At 44.6% G+C, this 21,971-nt stretch overlaps 1 long non-coding RNA gene across 1 annotated transcript; it reads left to right on the top strand.

Moving 5' to 3' along the window:
• The first annotated feature begins 491 nt into the window (after positions 1–491).
• On the top strand, positions 492–21,915 carry LOC146347637 (uncharacterized). Its single transcript, XR_014790349.1, has 4 exons — positions 492–608; positions 19,156–19,319; positions 20,800–20,882; positions 21,522–21,915. It is a non-coding gene; the product is annotated as an uncharacterized LOC146347637 (long non-coding RNA).
• Positions 21,916–21,971: the final 56 nt, after the last annotated feature.

Genomic DNA, 21,971 nt, shown 5'->3' with positions numbered 1-21,971 from the left:
CCCTCTGCCTCCCTCCCGGGCTCATCCTCTTCCCACAGCAACTTCCCACGGGCTGCCATGACAAATTCCGAAGGACCCAGGGGTCAAACCCCTGCCAGGCCCTGGGGCCGGGGAGGGCCAGCCTCTGGGGAGCGGGCTGATGCCACACTGCGCGCCAGCCAGGGCTTTCTTGTTGCGGGGAGCAAGCCCGCTGCACCGCGCCGCGTCCAAAGCCGAGGGCCGCGGCTTGAGGACATGCTTGTGGCTTAGGGCGCCTACTTATGCGCCTGCCAGTGCGATGCTCGCCGGGCCTCGAGAAGCTGCGGGCAAAGGAGGGCGCGGCGGCAGCACAGAGGATGCTCCCAGGCGGGGATGCAGGCCTGGTGCCAGGAGGCGGCCGGGCGGGCGGGGAGGCGGGGAGGGGCCAGGCCAGCCGGCTGGCGGGGCGGGGCCCGGGCGGCTGGACCCTCCCCGAAGCGGTCCCGAGCCACGCCGAGTCGCGTCGGCTGTCTGAAGCACTGGGCCGAGACCGAGGTGAGAGGAGGGAGGGCTGAGGGAGCCGGCGGAGGAGCGCGGGCCCTTGCTGGGTGGCGCATGGAACCGGCAAGAACAGGACGCTGCGGGAGGAGGTCGGTGAGGGCCGGGTCTCTGTCACCATCCGCGCACGTGTGACTGGGCGCTGCCTGAGGCCTGGGCGATCAGCGAGTCAGCAGCCCAAGGAGGCGGCGGGTCCCGGATCAGAAAGCGAACCTTGGGAGCCACCGCACTGTGGATCCTTGTCCGATGACACCTTGCGGGGGCGCGGGGTCGGTGGGTGGGAGGCCGGCGTTGTCGGGCATCCTTGTAAGATCTGGTGAGGATGAAAGAAAGGGAGGACCACCAGGGCAGGCTATCGACCTGTAGGGCCAGGAGAGGCATTTGGATAAAACTGGGGAGGGGGGTAGCAAGGGGATGGGCAAGCATTTGAAAACTTGCTTTGAGTGAGGCATTTGGTACTATTTATTTACCATGCACTGTAATCTGGATGGTGTAGATTGAATGGTGTTTGGCCCTGGATTTTTCTGCCTTGTTTGTGCCTGGGAAGAATTTGAAATGGATTTGCCGAGGGTTTCCCCAGGAAATTTTCAGGAGGTGAGGGCAGAGGGGCTGGACCCTCCTTGCTTGCTAACTGTGTTCTCAGGCTGTAAGACATCCTAGGAAAAAGCATTTCCCCATAATGTTTCCCACTGATAACATTTAGGGCACTTCCAGATGGAGGGCGCCTGGTGCTACCCATTAGAAGCTACTGCGCAGCTGTTCTGTTAATGGATTTTCTGCGGTAAGAAAAATGATAGAAGAGGTGGGAAATCACAGGAGGGTTATACGGGGCCTCCAGATGATGCCATCTGGACTCCCCATAAAATTCCATGAATGGGGGCGGAGAATGGTGCCATAAAAACTGTATCTGGAAGCACCCTCACCTTAAGTACAGTTGGCTATGTTCACATTTATTTTATTTCATTTCTATACTGCCCAATAGCCGAAGCTCTCTGTGTGGTTCACAAAAATTAAAACCACAGAATGCAGCATGTAACAAAATATAAAAGCTTAAATCCACAATCCAACAATTCACAATCCAGAATAAAACCTCGCAGCAGTGCAGAGATTTAAAATACAGATTTAAAACACCAGAGCTAAAAAATTAAGCTAAAATGCTAAAATATCTGAATAAAAAGGTCTTCACCTGGCACCAGAAAGAGAACGTAGGCGCCAGGCAAACTTCTCTAGGGAGCTCATTCCACAGCTGAGGGGCCACAGCAGAAAAGGACCTCTTCCTGGTAGCCACCTACCTCACTTAAATTCACATCTTACTTTTTGTTTCAGAACCCACTTGTAATGAGCAAGAATACTGAACTGTAGTTGCTGTGTTTGGAAGGAAAAAGCTAGCAAAAGAGGTGTCTTATTCCACAAAAATAAACTGTTCCAATGTGTCTTGGATCACATGTAGGCATAGGAGTTTGAAGCGCAAACATTATCAAATTTGGTCACACCTACACATTGTCCAAAATGCAGTTTTTTATTTTTGTTGAATAAAACACCTCTTACTCCCTTGCTTTTTGACATCCTTGTGGGGTTTCCTATTTTCTTGGATTGTGTTTGGAAGCGGCCAAAAGGCAGGGGCATCAAGATCAGTTGAAATTATTTTTTTCAGCTATAAAAAGACAACACTGCATCTGTGAAGCTGTTCTCAGGGTGGGATGGGAATGTTCAGATAATTCAGTATCCCTTTTGACAAAAGATTAACTTGTCAGATGTAGTGCAATGCTGTCATTTTTGTAGAGAATTCCCTGGTTTGCCTTTGATGCCATTGGGTTCCGGATAGAGAAATTGTTCCCTGATCTTTGGGAATGTTGCAATTGGATGGGTGGAGAGAATGCAGCTTTATGTCTACTGAGAAGTAAATCCCATTGAGTTCAATGGGACTTACTCCCTGGTAAGTGAGAGGATTGCAGCTTTCTCAGAATCCTGTCCCTTCTTAGATAATTTGATATAACTGAGCATGCTCATGACATGTTTTCTTTGTTTTTAGGTAATGTACACATGTCTTATAAGAGACAATCCCCACCCTATCTCACACAGGATGAAATGTCTTAAGATGGCAGTTTCCATGTGTAGTTTCTGTCAGTAATGTGGGGTGGAAATTTTTCCACAAAAAAGTGCTCAAAATATGATAATTTTCTATAGAAAATTTTCTGCTTTTAGAAATACATTGTTTCCTAAGATTAACCAGTGTCATGTTAATGAACATAATGAAGGCTGATATTCATAGGATAATGAAGGCTGCAATCCTTTGCAAACTTATGTGAGAGTAAGCCCCATTGAACACAGTGGGACTTACTTCCAAGTAGTCAGTTTTATTTTATATAACCATAGGTTCTTACAATTAAAAAAAAGACAGTCACAGTTGCAAAAAAAGACTGAATAAGCCAATCAAATCAATTAATCAAGTATACAACCTACAGCAAGAGTTTTTAGGGCTTTTGCTCTAAACTTTTTAGCAGCCACAGCAACTGGCTACATAAAGATCTGTATCTACAAGTAGTTTACACATTTAGGGAGCATTCCTATGGCCACTCGACATGGTCTAGAGGACCATAGGATTGTTCAGTTTCTGGGAATCGAGGTTGGAGCCCGGGCTCTGACCTAGGTTCCCAGAAACCGTGCCCCCTGCCCCCTCCCCCTTGTAGCCAGCGCTGTTCTCTCCCCACTGGCTACATCTCCACATTCGGAAATGGAGTGCAGAGATGGGGGAAAGGGGGCGGTCCTGGGGGCGGGGAAGGGGAGGAGACCACAGAAGCTGCTTTACTCAGCTTCTTATCTGGTCTCCAAACCCTTTTCCTTCTCCTCGAAGCCACACCAAGAGAGGCAAAACCACCTGACTAGCCAGAAATGCAGGACAGCCGGAGTGTGGAGGAGATGGTCCCCTCTATGCTCCAGCTGCCCTGAATAGGATAGTCGGTCGCCTCTGATTTCACCCTTAACCAGCCAAAGTTCTGTCAGACTTTCTTCCCCACAAAGGTGCAAGAAGTCTTTTCCTGGGACCAGAGTACAATTCACAGAAGACTATATAATGAATAATGTTCTCTATTTGTGGAGGCCCACATACACAAAGATGCTGAAATATAGGAACATTTGCATACATCCCATCCAAATATGAAGAAGGCATGGTCTGAAAATATAATTCTGTAATTGCCTCCTTTCAGTCAGCGTGAGTCAAGAAATTAAAATAATGAGAAAAATTGTTCACCTTTATAAAGATGATATCACCTATTAAGCTTGTTTGTTGAATGGTTTCCATATCTTTTTTCCAGCATTCTGTGATTATAACCAATCTGTAATTTTAACATTAGATTCACTTAAATAAAAGGAAACCAATGAGAGAGAACAGTGAGCCAGTCTTTCAAAACAGGAAAAAGCCCAAACACCCCTGTTTTTCTGTTCTACACAGCAAGGTTTAGCCAAATAGTGGTGAGGCATATGAATCAATCTTTTCAAAGAAAAAAAGTTGCCTTGTTCACTCAGATAAAAATTAATGGTAGCCTCACTTCAGCACAAAGTTGAACAGCGGGAGTGCTAGGAGGAAATTGACCTCCAAGAGGGGGGAAGGGGGGGCGTTCCGGTGGGCAAGGAATGGAGGAGACTAGAGAGGCCCTGATACAATTTATCCTGGGCCTCCTCTAGCCTCCTTCCCTCCCCCTCCAAAGCACCCTCGCTAGATGGGCTGAAAAGCCCGTCCAGTGAAAATATAGGAGATCAGAGGATGGGGTGGCAAAGAGCCCCTCCGCTGCTCCTCTTGCCCTCTTGTCTTTAGCCTGGCAGGGCATAGGAATCTCGGAAGTTCAGGAGCATCCAAGCAGTGAGGGCAGAGTCCATAGGACTATGTGCTATATTATTAATGTAAAAACTGAATGAGAGGAGTGCTACTAAACACTTATTTTGTCTTACTTCTCTAAGAGGTGTACTCTTCCTTCTTGAAGTGCCCAGAGAGTAAGAGGATACGTGCATACTGATATGGGTATAAACCTCTTGGATTAGAATAAGTCAATATTTATGTTCTGCAGTTTATTCTATAACTTGGTCCTGTTTACCAAACCGAATGCTCCTGAAAGATCAGCAAAATTCAAAGATGAGTGAATTGACCTGAACTAGATGCTGCAAGATAAAACATTGACCTACCATACCAAATCCCTTCTAAAAACTGGCTAGTCTCAGCCCAATCTAGTAATCTGTTCTTTAAGAATCTGGAATAAAGTTTAGAACTAATATCCAATAAAGTAATGGGTCTGTAATTCCTGGGGTTTGTTTTATCCCTGTTTTTGAAAATGGGGAACACAATACTATTTTTCCATCCGAGGGACATCTAACCTGATTAATATAAGAGAACAATATTGCTAGAATAGGTGCCTACCAATCTGAATTAGCTTTACATAATTGTGGCAGCAACATGACCTTGCTTCAGCACTTGTCAGCTGAGAAATCAATCTTTTGATTTCTTCAACTGTTACGGGGCCCATTTTGGACTATCCTTCAAAGACTGTAAATCCTCCTCTGTATATGACCTCTCTTCTCCTGACTCACCAAAAAATAGCTTGAAAATGATCACCACACAGAGAAGATGTAACCTGGGCTTCAGGAATGATTTGTACTTCTCCGAGACCTGATAAAACCATCTCTCAAAACTTGGGTTCTTTTTACTGGAAACAGGGCAAACCTAGGTCTTGCCATGGAGATACTTAGGGCGCAGTCCTATCGGGATAGGCGGCCACCTCCAAACTCGGAGGCAACCACCTATCCAATGCAGAGCAGGAGAAGCATGGAGGGGATTGTCCCCTCTGCACTTCAGCCTCCCTGCATTCACAGCTAGACAGCCAATTTCGGCTGTCTGGCTACAGGAAGGCGGAGCAGGGGGGTGGACGCTGGCCAACACATAGGAAGCGTTGCAACAGCACTTCTGCCCTCCCCTCCCTGGCATGCCTCCAGGAACACCCTGTTTTTGTCACTCCGCACTTGGAAGAGGAGTGCGGAGTACAGGGCTGTTCCGCGCTGCCTACGAAGCAGTGCAGGAGGGAGTGGAGGTCCAGGGAACTGACCTATCCTATGGCCATCTAGCTGCTGACTAGCAGCCATAGGATTGCGCTCTTAGAATATTCGTTTCTTTGCTTTTAGAAGGTTATTGTATAGATGTCATTTCTCAGCAACAGCCAAAACTCTGTTTGGATTTGAAATATCTTGCCTTCCTTTTAAACCTAACTAGTTCTTCCCTCACCTTCCTTCTTTCCTGCACTCTTGATCAAACCAGGAGGCCTCAAAAATATAGCTATTTCTAGGTTTAAAGGTTTGAACCAGATGAGGCTTCAAACTATTTATAATACTAACATAAGCATTTCTAATGTCTCCATTATTACTTAGAAGCTTGGCTCTAAGCTGGATCAAATATGAGTTATATAGAAGTTGACTGATTTCTTGTTCCAAAAACACAGACCATTTGAGTCTCACTTACCCTATTCTCAAAATATACAAGAAGCACTGCTCATTTGATAAATACAGAATTATCTGCAAAGGATCATTCTCAACGTAGTCTTCAGTTTGTAAGTTTGCCGCCTGGGACAATAACATAGCAGCCATAAAAAAAACACAGCAGTCCACCACACTTCCATCCCTAGAGATCAAATATATGAAGTAGCCCTCAGATTTATCACAATAATTTCTATTAACTGATGTTTTTAATGAATCTTTGGTAGTTCATGACTACTGGAATTTACAGTCTCATCTACTGAGCAATGGCACAGGGGAAAGATACCCTCCGTATAGGTAGACATTTCAACTACACTCACATTTCAGTCCCAAACCTATATGAGCATTAAAATCTCCACATAATAGAAAATCTGTGCCAGGTTAGCATAATAAGAAGTTTCCAGAATCTGTCCTGGGTTCCCTATAACAATCTTAGTGATAGGGCTGACCACAGGGTCATGTAGTAAACCAGGCCAATGTTCCAGCAGACAGGGTTCTGTTCAAGAGAATTCAGGTAAAGGTAGAAGTGATCAAGCTAACAGGCACAGGGATCAAAGCACAGGCAATCAGTCCAGTATATGGAGTCAAGCAAAGCAGGAGTGGTCAAACAGGCAGCAATCAAACACAATTAGGCAATCAGATACACACACAATCCAGTGGCTGAGTCAAGCAGGAGTCCAGGGTCTCTTAACACAAAATTTCAACCACAAGACAGGAGAAGTTAGTAAAACATTGTTTCCAGCACCTTCTACCCTTTCCATTGTGAATCATCAAAGTCTGAATGTACTGACTGTTTATTAATGCCAGCCTTTCCAGGGTAGCCTTCAAAGATAGCAGCAGCATCAAGCCACCCCTGCCTCTCCCTCCCCACTTTCTGAGTTTTAGTAGCTGGTTTATCATAAATTATAAATCCTGTAAGATATAGATTGGCATTCTCCAAATGCTGTTTTTCTTGTAAACAAATTATCGTAACCCTGTAAAAAACATTAAAATTCTTCATCCAACATTTTATTAGCCCATCCAGCTGATCTGTTGACATCTCCTTCTTCAGTTACATCTGCTCCTTCCCACCATTCCTTTGTGAATCCAGGGGGTTGTTCCACAATCCTTTGTTGATCTAACTATTGAGATTCTACCAAAGGGGAAAGTGTTGCCTTATTGCTAGTTTCTACTCTATCCATATCAAGGGCATGATCTTCTGGTTGAGTTGTGGAAGCAATAGGCTTACCCCAGTTATTACTCTTTTCGGCAGTATTATTCTTAAAAGTGGTAGCTTTCCTCCTTTCTTTGACTGGCCATGTGACAAATAAAGGGGCCCCACTCAGTAACTCCCTTCTATAAAGTTGTTTCATAACTGAGGAGTTGATATTACTATTCTGATGGACTGTACTTTTTACAGACTTCATGTCTCTCTCATCTGAGCTGAAACTCAATATTATAAATGGGCTTTCCCCATTTAAAAGAAATTTCCCTGTCTTTGAATTTATATGCAGATTCCAAAAAAGCTGACGATGACTAGTGAAAGATAATTGAATTATATTAGACTCAATTGGACCCTGAACATCTGCCTCATTTTGACAGCTAGCTTCCCTTCCTATGCCCCTTGCTTCCATAGCTGGTAACAAGAGGATGGACTCTCCAACCAAGGCCTCTGTCATTCATCAGATGTAATCCAAATCACGTTTATTAGCCAACCAGTTACAGGTTATAGTCAAAAAGGAAATTTAGAGCCAAACAAATCAAACATTTACACTACATAGATCATACACAAGAGGCAAAATCCTTAGACCAAAAAATTAGCCTCATAGGCTTGTCTGAGTTGGGAGACTTTCACTGCTAATCTGGCTGCATTAAACGTAACAGGCTTCACCGTGCTAGACAGCAGGTATTTGATTTTATCCATATCGCTATGAGTGGCTACTGACTCTAAATTTCCTTCAGGCATTTTTTCCTTGGAGTATCAGTTAATTTACAGTATAGCATATAATGTATGGCATCCTCAACCATCTGCCATTGACAGATACAGAAGCGCTGTTCTCTGGGGATTTTCTTGTATCTCCCTTCCAAAACATTGGTTTTCATTGTCTGAAAATGCAGGGCTATAAAAGCTTGCAGAAGAAGGGTGAAGTAAGCTTGGATAAATATTTATCTTTCCCATGATGGATTTTTAGAATGGGAAAGCTGTTAGAAAATCTAGATGCCCCAATTGCTTTAAGGTCTGGAATAGCAAATAATTCCTGAAGCTGCTCTTTAACAATTTTCCAGCTAGGCTGAATATCAGCAGCTGTAATGGGTGGAAACAAAATTTCCTCAGAATTAATTTGTAACTATTTATCCAGGTGTTTTTGGAGACTAAACTCATCTGCTCTGCTACAATTTGTTTCACCAGTTCATTTACTGAATATTTCAGTTTTATAAAATAAAAGAAAGCCTCAAGATAAAGTATAATATTGGCTTTAGGCCTCTTTCTGCCTGAATGTAAACAGCAGAAGTGCCTGGTTGTAGGCCCAGTAGGATCCACATTAATTTATTCAGTATTGACTCCAGATGATTTGGCTCAGAGATGTCCCAAATCTCAGGCCCATATTGTCAACTGAGGCATAACTGTTGCAGCAAAGACTCTTAACTCCAGCAAATTATAGAACTGAATACATAGATTTTTGAGCTTTCAATTTACCGGCTGACCAGTGATTATTCCATGAGCCATTTTGGGCAAATCAGACCCACTAAGTAGTTAAATTTATTAGTCTGTTCCAGTTGGTGCCCATCCAGTAGCCATTTGTGTTTGGGGGAGTCTTGGTCTTAGAATAATTCATGTAGTCCTGATCCTTGGTGCATAATTCCTCAGACACTTTCAAGGATCTTCTCATACCAATTTGGGTCTGGAATAGCAGAACTATATCATCTGCAATATATTCAATTTCTGCACTCCTACAGACATTGGGAAGTTGGATTGGTCAGATAGTTGGACAATAATATAATTCACTTATATATTAAACAAAAAAGGAGCAGTCTGAAAAAGGTTGCCCACCCCAGGGCTACAGCATGGCTGAAGAGAGCTGTGAGACTGAGGCCCACTGGCACAATCGAAGAAACACTAAAGGAAGGTCTGGACAGTTAAGCTTCCTGGGAATGGAGATGTTTTATCAGGGGAGTGGACAAGGGGTGGTGATTGAGATAATTTGGGCATTGAGCCCCTTTGGGGAATGCAAGCATCTGACTTGCTGTAAGCCTGCCTCAACTGGAACTTTTCTAAACTGACATTGTAGTTTTAAAAACTGAACCTGTGCCAAAGCCCCTCCTCTCTTCACCCAGCCTGCAGTCCCTCACAACGGGAGGGGCTCACCTTTGCTTCAGCCTAGGCAGATTGTTCCCACCCACCTCAGGTTTTTGCCTTTATTATACTCCTTTTTCCCTAGGGTATAACTGTGTGTGTGACTTGTGCCCTTTTTTAACTTCTGCCTAGGTTAAGTATAAATAGTGTGATGAGGACTTAAGTATAGACTCAATGTAACAGAATCAAAACAACGTATTTAGATTACTATAAAGATTGAACCTCAAAAGATGTCTTGAATATGTTCTTTTTCTTAGTTATTTTATATGTTTACCTCTTAGCCTAAGCTAAGCTAAGCTACGGCCTAAAACCACTAGCCGCCACTCCCTGTCCCCAGGAGATGTTTTATCTAAGGGATCCAATCCCTCCCTCTCATCTATCGTCAAACTGCCTCTTGTACCCCCTCTAACTCACTCCCGCACCCCCGCCCATCAGCATTCTCACTGACCAGTCACACAGCCCCAGGCACTCAGCCACTCACACCGGTCCATACATTCTCTCCCACCCACCAGGCAACCTCCAATGTATGGAGAAGCAGTAAACCCTTAACCCTGTGTTTAACCAAATAAAAGCGTGGGGTGGTTCCACCACAGAACCAAAAACTAATCTTTTAAAATTGAACTGAGGTCTAAACCTGCACCTTAGCTTATGTATTATAATATACTAATGTCATATTAATGTTAATATACTAATAATAGGTTCTAATGTACTTCTGGTAGACACTGGACTTCTGTTTCCCTATGGATCATGTTGGCTTGAGAAACTTACCTGGTGTGACAGATCCTCCGAGGCTCACCAGTGTGGGCTACCCTCTTCCTTGCCGGGAAAGTAACCAGCTGGGATCTGACATCATCACAGGCCACTGACCAGCTCAAGCAGGGAAAGACACACCAGCTGTGGATGACTGAGGAAGGAGGGGTGGCAGATAAAAGGTGAAATGCTGAGGCAGGGACAAAGGAGAAAAGGTTGACCGAGATATGGAGAAGAATGGACAGCCAGCTAAACTACGTGGAAGGAACTGGCAGCAGAGAGGAAGGAGAAAGGATATGGGTAACAGCAGATAGCCAGGTTTTGAAGAGGACAGTCTTCACGTGGGTTGGGGAAATTCTGGAGCACCCAGTCACCTCAATCCAGGGCATGACCTGTAGCATGTTTCACAAACATACTACGAACATTTCACAAATGTGTGCTTCTTTCATCTAGCTGTCCTCTGCCCAAATATTGTAAGGATTCAGTCTTTGCATTTCCCAGTGAGAAGGCTTCAGAAACCCTTAGCCTTACAATACCTTTCAGCTGCTTGTCTCGAGGAAGGAGTATTATTCAGTGACAAACGTCCTGCAGCTGAATGGAGACCCAAGTGTAGCACCATTTGGATCACTTACTATCCCCAAGAGAAGCATGAGGTTGAAACCTCACAAAAAAAGGCCAAGACACAAAAGCAGTCAGCAGAAATTAGTCTTCCCTGAAAGACTCTCTAGAGAAAGAAGGCAAAGCTCCCTTCCCTGAGAAGGATACAATTTCTTGGAAACCTACCTTTGAGCAGTGAAGTAACTTCAAAGACCTAATAAATCTTATTTTAAATACTTTTTATTTATTTTTGTCTTTATAAATGAAATAAACAATACCAGCAACCTGATCAATAACTACAATTTCCCAACAATACAATATTCTTAGGAGGACACAACAATAACGAAAAGGAGAAGAAAGGAAAAGAAAAGGAAAAAAAGGAATTTTTCTTTTTCTTGTTTAAAGGGTTAAATTTAAACTCCAATACAAACGGGCTTCAGATCCCATTCTATTTTAAAAACTATACTTATAACATTAGCAATATTACAATTTAATAATCAACCTTCAATTCAATATCATATCATCAGTCTTATAGCAAGGAAGCAGGCCTACAATTCATTCCCAGTAGCCATATATTGCCCTTATAGAATCATGAATCATAGAATAGTAGGGTTGGAAGGGGCCTACAAGGCCATCGAGTCCAACTCCCTGCTTAATGCAGGAATCCAACTCAGAGCATCCCTGACAGATGGCTGTCCAGCCTCGTCTTGAATGCCTCCAGTGTGGGAGAGCCCACCACCTCCCTAGGTAATTGTTTCCATTGTCGTATTGCTCTAACAGTCAGGAAGTTTTTCCTGATGTTCAGCTGGAATCTGGCTTCCTGTCACTTGAGCCCATTATTCCGTGTCCTGCACTCTGGGATGATCAAGAAGAGATCCTGGCCTTCTTCTCTGTGACAACCTTTCAAGTACTTGAAGAGCGCTATCATATCTCCCCTCAGTCTTCTCTTCTCAAGGCTAAACATGCCCAGTTCTTTCAGTCTCTCTTCATAGGGCTTTGTTTCCAGTCCTCTGATCATCTTTGTTGCCCTCCTCTGAAGCCTCTCCAGTTTGTCTGCATCCTTCTTAAAGTGTGGTGCCCAGAACTGGACACAGTACTCCAGATGAGGCCTAACCAATGCTGGGTAGAGGGGAACTAATACTTCCCGGGATTTTGAAGCTATGCTTCTCTTAATGCAGCCCCAAATAGCATTAGCCTTTTTTGCAGCCACATCACATTGTTGGCTCATATTCAGCCTGTGATCGACAACAGTTCCAAGATCCTTCTCGCTTGTAGTGTGGTTGAGCCACGTATCCCCCATCTTGTAACTGTGCATTTGGTTTCTTTTTCCTAGGTGCAGAACTTGGCATTGATCCCTATTAAATGTCATTCTGTTGTTTTTTGCCCAGCGCTCCAGTCTATCCAGATCACTTTGAATTTTGTTTCTGTCTTCCAAAGTATTAGCTGTCCCACCCCATTTTGTGTCATCTGCAAATTTGATCAGCATTCCCTGCACCTCCTCCTCCAAGTCCTTAATAAAAATGTTGAAGAGCACTGGGCCCAGGACTGAGCCCTGCGGTACCCGGCTCATTAGCTCTCCCCAGTTGGAGAAGGTCCCATTGATAAGCACTCTTTGAGTCTGATTCTGTAGCCAACTGTGGATCCACTGGATCGTTGTTTCATCTAGCCCACTTTGAGCTAATTTGCTCATCAGGATATCATGGGGCACTTTGTCGAAAGCTTTGCTGAAGTCGAGGTATGTGATGTCTACAGCATTCCCACGGTCTACAAGGGAGGTTACTTGATCAAAAAATGAGATCAGATTTGTCTGGCAGGACTTGTTTTTGACAAATCCATGTTGGCTTCGAGTAATCACGGCATTGTTTTCAAGGTGCTTCCAGATGGATTGCTTTATCATCTGCTCCAGAAATTTCCCAGGGAGTGATGTCAGACTGACTGGTCTGTAGTTCCCAGGTTCATCCTTTTTACCCTTTTTGAAGATAGGGACAACATTAGCCCTCCTCCAGTCATCTGGCACTTCCCCCGTCCTCCATGATTTCTCAAAGAGAATAGACAGCGGTTCTGAGAGTTCTTCTGCCAGTTCCTTTATTACTCTAGGATGCAGTTCATTTGGCCCTGGAGATTTGAACTCATTCAAAGTAATTAGGTGTTCCTTGAGATCATATGCCTATCGATCTCAAGCTGCAATCCTGCCCCTTTAGCCTGTACTTTGCCTTTGCCAGGGGGGTCATAGACCCTCTTTTGGGAGAAGACTGAGCCAAAGTAGGAATTGGGCACCTCTGCCTTTTCTTTGCCATCTGTTATCGTTTTGCCATCCTTATTTAATAGCTGAACAACCATTTCTGTCCTCTGCCTTTTACTATGCACGTAGCTGAAGAAAGCCTTTTTGTTGTTTTTAGCATCCCTCTGTTGTTTTTAGCATCCCTCTGTTGTTTTTAGCATTTAGCATTTTTAGCCCTTAAGTTAGAATATAATAGTAATAATAAAGCTTAACAGTTTAACCAACCAAAAATCTTACTAAGTAGTCTTATAGTAATGATGATGATAATAATAATGAAATTATAATGTTATGTAATAATAAAGCTTGGAAGAAACCTTACAACAATCAGTAATTTATACTAGATTTATAAATGAGTGTGCACAATACACCCTCAAACAATATATTTGAATACAGCATATCATATCCATTTTAGAGAATGAGAATTTAAATAAAAATAAAAAAGTTAAGAAAAATGAAAGAAAGCAAATGAATATATGTATAATCAGTTATCTCTGGCCTAGCCTGAATCATGCAGACTAAACATCGACAGTTAACAAACTTGTTTAAAGATTCCAGTTCATGGGGCTGGAACAGAAATCTCATGCATTTTTACGTTCAGCCATGCCTCCGCCATTTCATGATTTAGGAACTTCTTCATCTGACCTTCAGAAACAATGCAAAATGTAGCAGGATATTTTAAGCGATATTGTAAGTTCATTTGTTTTGCCAGATTTTTCGCCTTGATGAATTGCCTTCTTTTATCAGCCACCTCTTTGATGTAATCTGGACATAACATAACTTTATCTTGTTTCCAAAAAAGACTTCCACCCTCTCTTGCCAAATGCAGGATATAATTCTTTGTGGAGATTCTTGCAAATTGGACTATAATCATATAGCCAGTCCCTTTAGCATTTGGCACACGAAATGCTTTAAGTAAATAATCAGATGCCACAGGGAGTATCTCATGCAAAAGCTTGTCTACAAAGGTAGGCAAATTTACATCACTAGGAACATTTTTAATACCAATAATACGTACATTGGATCTGCGCATGAAGGCCTCCAGTTGGGAAATTCTGACAGAGAAATTTTTGAAAAAAGCTTGTGTCGTAGTTTCGTTTGTCGTCAGCCTATCTTGTAGCTCATTAACCTTTGCCTCCATTTTTTGCCAAGAAGTGTTAATTAAATCCACAGCCCCTTGCAGGGCAGTGATGGAATTTTGAATTGAATCCAACCTCTTAGCTTGCTCCGCAAATTGCGAAGATAAAGTTTTTATCAGAGTAAATAATTCCCCTGTATCTTCAGTTCTCGGAGCTTTTGCCAAATGAAGTATGGGGGGAGTGGGTGGTGATGCAGTTCCTTTCTTTCTCCTCACTGTAGCCATGTTTCTTTCAAACAAATCTTGCAGGTCCTCAAATATTCTCAAATATTGTTGATATTTCTTAAACCATCCCTCGGATGTTGTTGATATTTCTTAATCCATATATTACAATGGAACACGTCAGCCCTGTTTTCTCCTATTAGATAGGAGTTCCAAAACAGCTTTTTGCGATGATTAAGCTCTGGGAGGGTAGTCTAGGAATCCAGCCCCCCCGCTGCCTCACGGAGAGTACTTTTCTCCAAGATCTCATCCAGATGCTGCCTTGCCCCCCCTTTAATTCCAGGGAGGAGATGAAAAGGTTTTTCAACCTTTTAAAAAGCTGTTTGAGATAGCATCCCATGGAGGCTCCGCAGAATGCTGCAAGGGCGACATTGGTTCCAACCAGGGTCGTCCAAAGACCTAATAAATCTTAAAGAAATTATACTTACATGTCTGTGCCTTCATGGAGCTAATAGAAATTTGATATGCCCCTCCCAGAGGAGGAACCAAGATCTGGGTAGCCTTGAAGCACCACCCCCATACATGTAGTAAAAGACAATTATGATCCACTGGCTCGCATTAGACCTTAACCTACGGTCTGGATCCCTCCCCTGTTTTTGCTTTGGCCTTGGTCTCTCTAAATAGCGATCACAAGCATGGATGTACTCAGCCCTAGATCTTTTATTTGGTGGCAGGTAGTAGGTGATCCCCAAATGGGATGGACATCTGTCCATAGGTGCAATGCACCCAATGCCTATATACATATGGATATATATGGCTATAAGGGTTAACACACTTCTGTGTAGCCCCCGCAGTCAGTCAAGTGGTGTTGCTGTGTTAGTGGCCTGCCATGTTTTCTTTCATGCCTTTGCAGGGGAGATTTGTTGATGCTGTTTGTTGTGCTGGGCCCTGCCCAACTGGTACCAAACTTAGCTTCCTAGGGGTACCTATTGGCCCTGATACTGGGAACTCAGTTGCTACCTATGACTACACTGATCTGAAGAGGCCCATAGCATACCAACCCCCAGCTCACCTGTACTGTCAGAGCCACAACACCGTAGTCTACTTGCCCAGGATCACTTGGGTATACCTCTGTGGAAGCACAAGCTTTTTGTTGCCATTACACTCCTTCAAGGCTTGAATCCTATTGGATAGAGGCCTGAGCATGTGAATAACAGCCTCCTTCTCTGCTGCCTTATCCATACCTTTTGGGGCTCTAGGAGGCCTCTACCATGCCCAGCCCCTTTGCCCTCACTAGTGCTTTGAACCTGACCAATATAGCTGTAGAACAATCTCATCATCCAAGAAGAGGTCTCTTGAGAGGAGGCCTGGTGCCTCTCCCCCAGTCTGCAAGGGTGTCTTTTTGGAGGCATCAGGCATGCCATAATAAATAATACAACCCCGCCAGGAATGTACCACCCAAGCGGCCTGTTCCAACGTAAAAAACAAAACTGTATAATCCCACTATGAAACACAAAGGGGAGGGGCCAGTAGCAACATGGTTGATGCATATGGTGGTTAAACGTGTGTATGTGTGAAAAGTGTAAGTTTATGACAAACTAAGAGGTCCTGGGAAGTAGCAAGAGACTTCCCTTCGTTCAGCTCAAACAACCTTGCCACTTGTTCAGGCTTCCCCTGCTGTGATGACTAAGCCCTCCAGACCACAGGCCCTTCAAAAAGAACAGAAGTTCCAGATTAACCACACAGAGGCCTGCTTCTCCATGGTCAGGCATGGTGTAACTATGGCCTGACCTCTGGTGCCTCACACTCCCCTCAGGCACCTGAGACTGAGGGCCACCTACCCCTTTCCTGGCCCAGGTCTGGCTACAGCCTTCTTACTCCACCCCTGCCAGGGAGGGGGAGATTCTCTCAGTGGAGCCACGTCACATGGCCAGATAGTTGCTCCTTTGCCTGGCCTCTTGTCAACGTGGCTGTATCAACCTACATCCATGCCAACTGTAATGCCATGGCAATGCCCTCTTTCTAATGTCTCTCTGCCTCATGCTGAGGGCAGCAAGGGAAGCTTTCACACATCTCCCTGCGGGTTGCCCTGCCAGAGCCTGGTCCTGCCCAGCGGTCTCCTATAGCATTCCACTAAGAGCAGGGGAAGGAGTGTGATTGAGTGATTTTTGAGGTAGGAATCCAAGCATGTAGTCACAGATTTTGCGGTGATTGTTCCTACCTGAGAATACACAAGTATGTGTATGTGGGATGGTTGGCATCATAAGTTAGTACAAAACAGCAAAAACCTAAATTCAGGAAGGCTAATATGTTGAAAATTAAAATAACATTTGCAGTTTGATCTTGTGCACACGAACTCAGAAGTGAGCCCCCCACCAAGTTCAGGAACTGTGGTCTGCAGCCTTAATGTTAACAAAACGTTTTTAAAAAATAAGTGCCAAGTGTTTGGCTGGATCCATGCTAGCTGTTAAGTCCAGAATGGATATCCTTCCTTCACTTTTTATGGGGAGGTCAACCCATGGCATATAAATGCTTTTCCAGTATTTCTTTTGGCTTTTTTCAGACCACAGAAAATCCCTCTTGTCGTCGTTGCAAGAATACAACACCACTGCAGTCAGCTCAGGTGTAGATCAGTCTTGGTGTGGCTGGTGGTCCTGTCTTCTTTGAGGCTCTTCCTGCTTCTGCCTCATGACCTCTTTTCTCACCACCAAGGCCTCTGATAGCTCCTGGTGTGTGGCGAGGAGGTGCTTGCAGAGAAAGGCAGGATGCATTGTGGCTGCAGGAAGGAATGGCTTTTGGAGAAGGCTTTGCAGGTGCAAAGCAGGAAGCCCCAGAGGCTCAACCTGGCTGTCAGCAGCACAGCAGCATGAGCAGCAGCAAGTGCCTCCTCCCCTTGGCTGCTATAAGGTGCTGCTGCTGCGAGGCAGTTTGTGTGCACTCCAACATTTCTGGTGCTTTCTTCATCTTGTTTTGGAAAGGAGTGACCGGGACACCAATGGCTGGGGATCCTTGGGTGGTTTGGGTTGTGCCATGTTCACCCCCACCATCGTTTTCACTGCTGCAAAGAAGCACAGCTACAAGGCTATTTTTTTAAAGGCAGAGATTCTAGCACACTCTCCTGGGCAAAAGTACTATTACACTGAATGGGGCTTACTGCTGAGCAAACATGTCTAGGCTTTTGCTGTAAGGCTGCAATTTTGCCTCTGCCATAGGGATGGCTGTTTCTCGATGTTAATGAGGATATAGCGTTATATTAAATGCTGTATGGAGCCACAATTATCATTGCTCTTTCAGATGACTGTGGAAGAGCAGTGTTTCTGCAGCAGTCCTAGTGTGGACTGACTGTCCCTCTGTCAATCAGTGAGTGCCTTTGAACTCATTGTCCAGAAGAACACTGACATGCAGGAGCAAGTTTACTTCTTACTAAGCAACTGCATTGGTTACAGCCTGCACATATTCAGTTATATCTCGTAAGTAAAAGGGCTAGAAGTAGCAGCTGAAAATTTGGGAAATGAGTTTAGAAGGATCCTGATGCCCATTCCTTTCATAGTAGTGCTTGAAGGTGCAGATGCATTTCTGTTCTTGTAGGACTCAGGTGGTTGAAGGCTGAAAGAATCTTATATTATGAATGAGACCAAATTGCCTAGAATATTTGTTTCTTCAAGCACTGGATGTCCTGCATCATGGGAATATGCCAGGTTCTGCTGACTATAATACTGGTATCTTTCTGGACAGGCCAAATGAGAAGTTATGTGAGATGTTCAAGATCCAGGCTACCGATGATCCTTTGTAATGAAAAGCACCTTTAAAAGCTGATATCGTGAACAGAAGAACGTTGGGGTAGGGGTTACTTAACCCCTTCCCTTCTTGCTATTTGTTAAAAAATCCCCCCTCCCTCCTAGCTACGTTCTGGCTTGAAGGGTCCTTCTGCTTTTCACTTTGAGGTAGGAAAGTGGCTTGGGAGGAGAAGAGATATTTTTAGTGAATAAACAGCTGGAAGGGAAAGGGTTAAGCAGCCCTTCTTCTTCTGTTCCTGCACTCTCAATTTCAGCCTCCAATGCTGCTTTTCAGTTTAAAAACAAATCAAAAACTGTTGGAAGACTGATTAACTGATCTCCCATATAACAGCTGGTTTGGGCCTTTGTGCACACAGTTCTAAGTGTCTCATTTCACTGGCCATCCTCTGCAGGTTTAAGACTCTGTATCATTCCATAGGCGGAGGTCTGGTCCTGACCACAGGAGCCATGATTGCAGCTGAAACCAAGAATAGCACATTCCTGAAAGCCTGAATGCACAGCTGCCTCTCTACACAGGACAGGGAAATCATTTTCATTCTGAGTCCTATCCTTTTTCAAAAGTATCCCCCCTTATGCTGGGATTCATGGCAGGAGCCTGTAAATTTGGGTTCACAAACAGCTGGACTGTTCTCTGCTTGCTTGCTTGCTCAGATTTTTCTGTTTTGCTTAAGGTTGTGTGGATCAAAGGCCACTGCCCAGGCACTTGGGATTATACAGAAAGTTGGGGGTAGGTGGGAGAGAACTGTAGTAAGAACCTCCGTTCTAGTAACAGAAGGCTCAGGAGGTTGGTGGATCACGTTTGTTGAGTGTGGCAGATTCCTCAACCTGATACAAGCAGCTGCCACTACAGAACTGTCCACTCCTCAAAAGACACCCTGTGCTTTAATCCTCCTGCTGCTCAAAGCTGTCTGTGCTGATTGCAGTTGTTTGACGACTGGGCTCCATCTCCATGTGCCTGTTGGTTCCGTCTGTGCAGAGAATCCTGAGCCAGCCTCTCATTTGGAGACTCCTGACTCGGGGCAGCATTTCCCTCCCTTTCAAGCTCTGTTCCTGTGTTTCTTTTTAGGCTTACCTCCTGTTTAGTTTATCACAACAAATCAGCAAGAAGAAATGTCTTTGCAAGGGGAAAACCACACTTTGAGCTAAGCAGATCTCAGGGGGAAATGCTTTCTACCTTCCTTACCACCAGTCATCAGTGAGGAGCTCTCACTCCGGAGGATGGCAGGAGGGGTAAGTAGTACTTACGTTTCCCCTGAACAGACTGGCATCAAAACCCTTTGCAGACTGCCCTCCTATCAGTGCCTTTTGGTGCTTTCTGCAATGGTTTCCTCTTCCATGGCTTGCGCAACTATCTCCCTTTTTTGGGCTGTGTTGCCTCTGAAGTCCCTGCATGCCTGACAGCTGCAGAGGAGCATCTGTGGCACATGCTGGCCTTGGACAGTTTGTGCCTTTCATGCAGCTGGCACAGCCTGTCCCTACCAAATGCTGCATTTCAAGCCCACTGAAAACAGACAGTGGGCGACCAGAGAGAGCACAGCAGGGAGAGGCAGAGCCAGGCCAATCTGGGCTAATCCTTGAGTCTCGTACAAAACTCTTCCTAGAAACAGGCCCATTGAGCTGTATGATGGGGAGATCTCCACTAATTCTTTGGGTGAGGGCTTTCTTCCAGAGGAGGTTTACCTGTTTCATCAGTGCTCTTGCATGCCTCCACATGGGGTGAACCTCCCTAGGCAGAGCTGGAGGCACCAACTGAAAAGGCTTTCTTGTGAGCCACCCCTCCACCCCACAGCCCCGGGGGCGGGGGTATGTCAAACATTGGCCTCTAAAGACAGGACAGCTGTGTTAATGCCGCTTATTGCTCTTGGCTGTTTTAATTGCAATGCTTTTTTATGGTTTATGCAATATTTTCATTCTTTATATTGTTGTAAGCCACCTTGAAGGCTTTTAATCATGGAAAATTTTAAAAGAAGGCTCATATAAGAGGCTGTGGTCCCTCAAATTTGCTGGGTCTGGGCTTATATTCATTTTGTTACATGTCATAAGCTCAAAATCCTTCTCAGCAACATGGTTGTTGAGCCATTTATCCCCCATGTTACACGTGTGTATAGGCTCTTGCCTATATGTAACAATTTAAGCTGACTTGTTCTTTTAAAATTTAATTTAATTTTATCCTCTTATATCATCATTCTACTAAGCGCATTCTGAATTTTTAGCCTGTTGTCTAAAGTGATTGTAATCCCTGCCCCCAACCCATTTTGCATTACATGCAAATGTCATTCTTAAGCACCTTCTGAAATTCTCTCTTCTGCACAAAGTTACAAGAGCCCTGTTTTATATCTGGTCACCTTCTGAGTGTTTCTCAAGAGGAAAGGCAAGAGGGTCAGTTTCTGAATGCTTGGATTTCCCCCCAAAACCATGGCTGTGTTTCCACCAGCAATTTACTCCAACCTGGCTGCGTGGTGAGGTCTCTGTGTTTCCATGACATCATGGCCGTTCAGCACCAGCCCTGCATTTTATCGCTGAACAACCGCTTCTTCTGAGACTGCTCATAGTCCGACTTTTCCACCTTATGACGGCTCCATTACTGACCTGTTTCCACAATCGCACCGGGTCTGGTATCGTAGTCCTGCCCATGGGGCATGTAGCCCAGCCTTTGTGGATGTGTCGCTCTGACCTCAGTGACCCAACCCTTTCCCTCCCTGTTTTCCAGAAGTTTCATCGCTGTTTTGGAGCAGGATGCCGAGGAACCAACTTTTAAAACATCATTGAAAATAAGCACTAGAACACAGCTGGGTGTGTGTGTGTGTGTGTGTCTTCCATTGTGCTGAATGAGGCTTGCCCTCTCAATGACCACAGAAATGACAGAGAAGCCCCTCAATTGACACAGCACATATCAAAGCCCATTCCTTAAATGCAGTTAAGTGTGATCTCGAGGCTTCGGGTCCATTGCCTTAGGATGTAACTCCTTCACAACTTCCATATAGAGATCCTGTGCATTAAAATGGGGGCTGGTTTCGTTCTCTTTCCCACAACAAGCCCATTACTGTGTCCTCAGAAGTAACTCCCATTGCAGTGGATGAGGCTGAAATTCCCCCGCAATTGAAGTGGCACACATTAAAGCATAATTGCTTAAATGCATTTAAGTGACCAAGTGAGGGTCCAGTGAATTGCCTTAGGAAGAAAGTATTTGGCAGCTTTGTAATAGCTATCCTGCAAGTTACATTGCGGGCTGGATTCCGTTTACTACCCTCTTTCCCACAACAAACCCATTAGCGTCTCCTCAGAAGTAACTCCCATTGTGCTCAATGAGGCTTGCTCCTGAAATGCAGGTGCATCTGGAATTTCAGGGGAAAGGAGAAAGGCGGGGGGAGGGGGAGCCTCTCTTCAGAGCAAAGCTGATTCCTTTTTAAAAATCCCACACTCCTCCATTAGCTTCTCCTTCTGTTGTCCTGGAAACATGGCCAAGGAGGCGGGAACACTGATGAGGTCATCAGACCCAGCCCAGACTCCACTCAGACTCCGGCCAGCCATCAAGAAAATAATTCGATTAGAGCTCAATGGAAACAGCACAGAGCCCCAGGCTACAGCGATGATAAACTGGGACTTTAAGCACTGTGGAAACCGGAAAAGGAGAAGATGTGATTGGGGAAACATCGCAACAAAGTTGCAAACAAAGTGATGCCGATAGGGTGGAAACCCCATGATTAAAGAAGGAGCTCAAGTAGAGTGTATACCAAAGATTACCACCAAGTCCAGGAGGCTAACTAGCAGAGGCCAGAAAACTACAAAGGACAAGAAGCAACGGCAGTGGTAGCACAGGAGCAGGGTGAGTGACTGTGTCTTCTGTGCCTTCCCCCACCCTCTCTGACTTTCTGTTACATC

This window comes from Heloderma suspectum, chromosome 4 (assembly GCF_057233095.1).
Source record: "Heloderma suspectum isolate Gila_16-S chromosome 4, 16-S_ref, whole genome shotgun sequence".
In the NCBI taxonomy this organism is placed as follows: domain Eukaryota; kingdom Metazoa; phylum Chordata; class Lepidosauria; order Squamata; family Helodermatidae; genus Heloderma; species Heloderma suspectum.
Note: the sequence above shows the minus strand (reverse complement) of the source record. Positions and strands in the feature narration are given on the sequence as shown.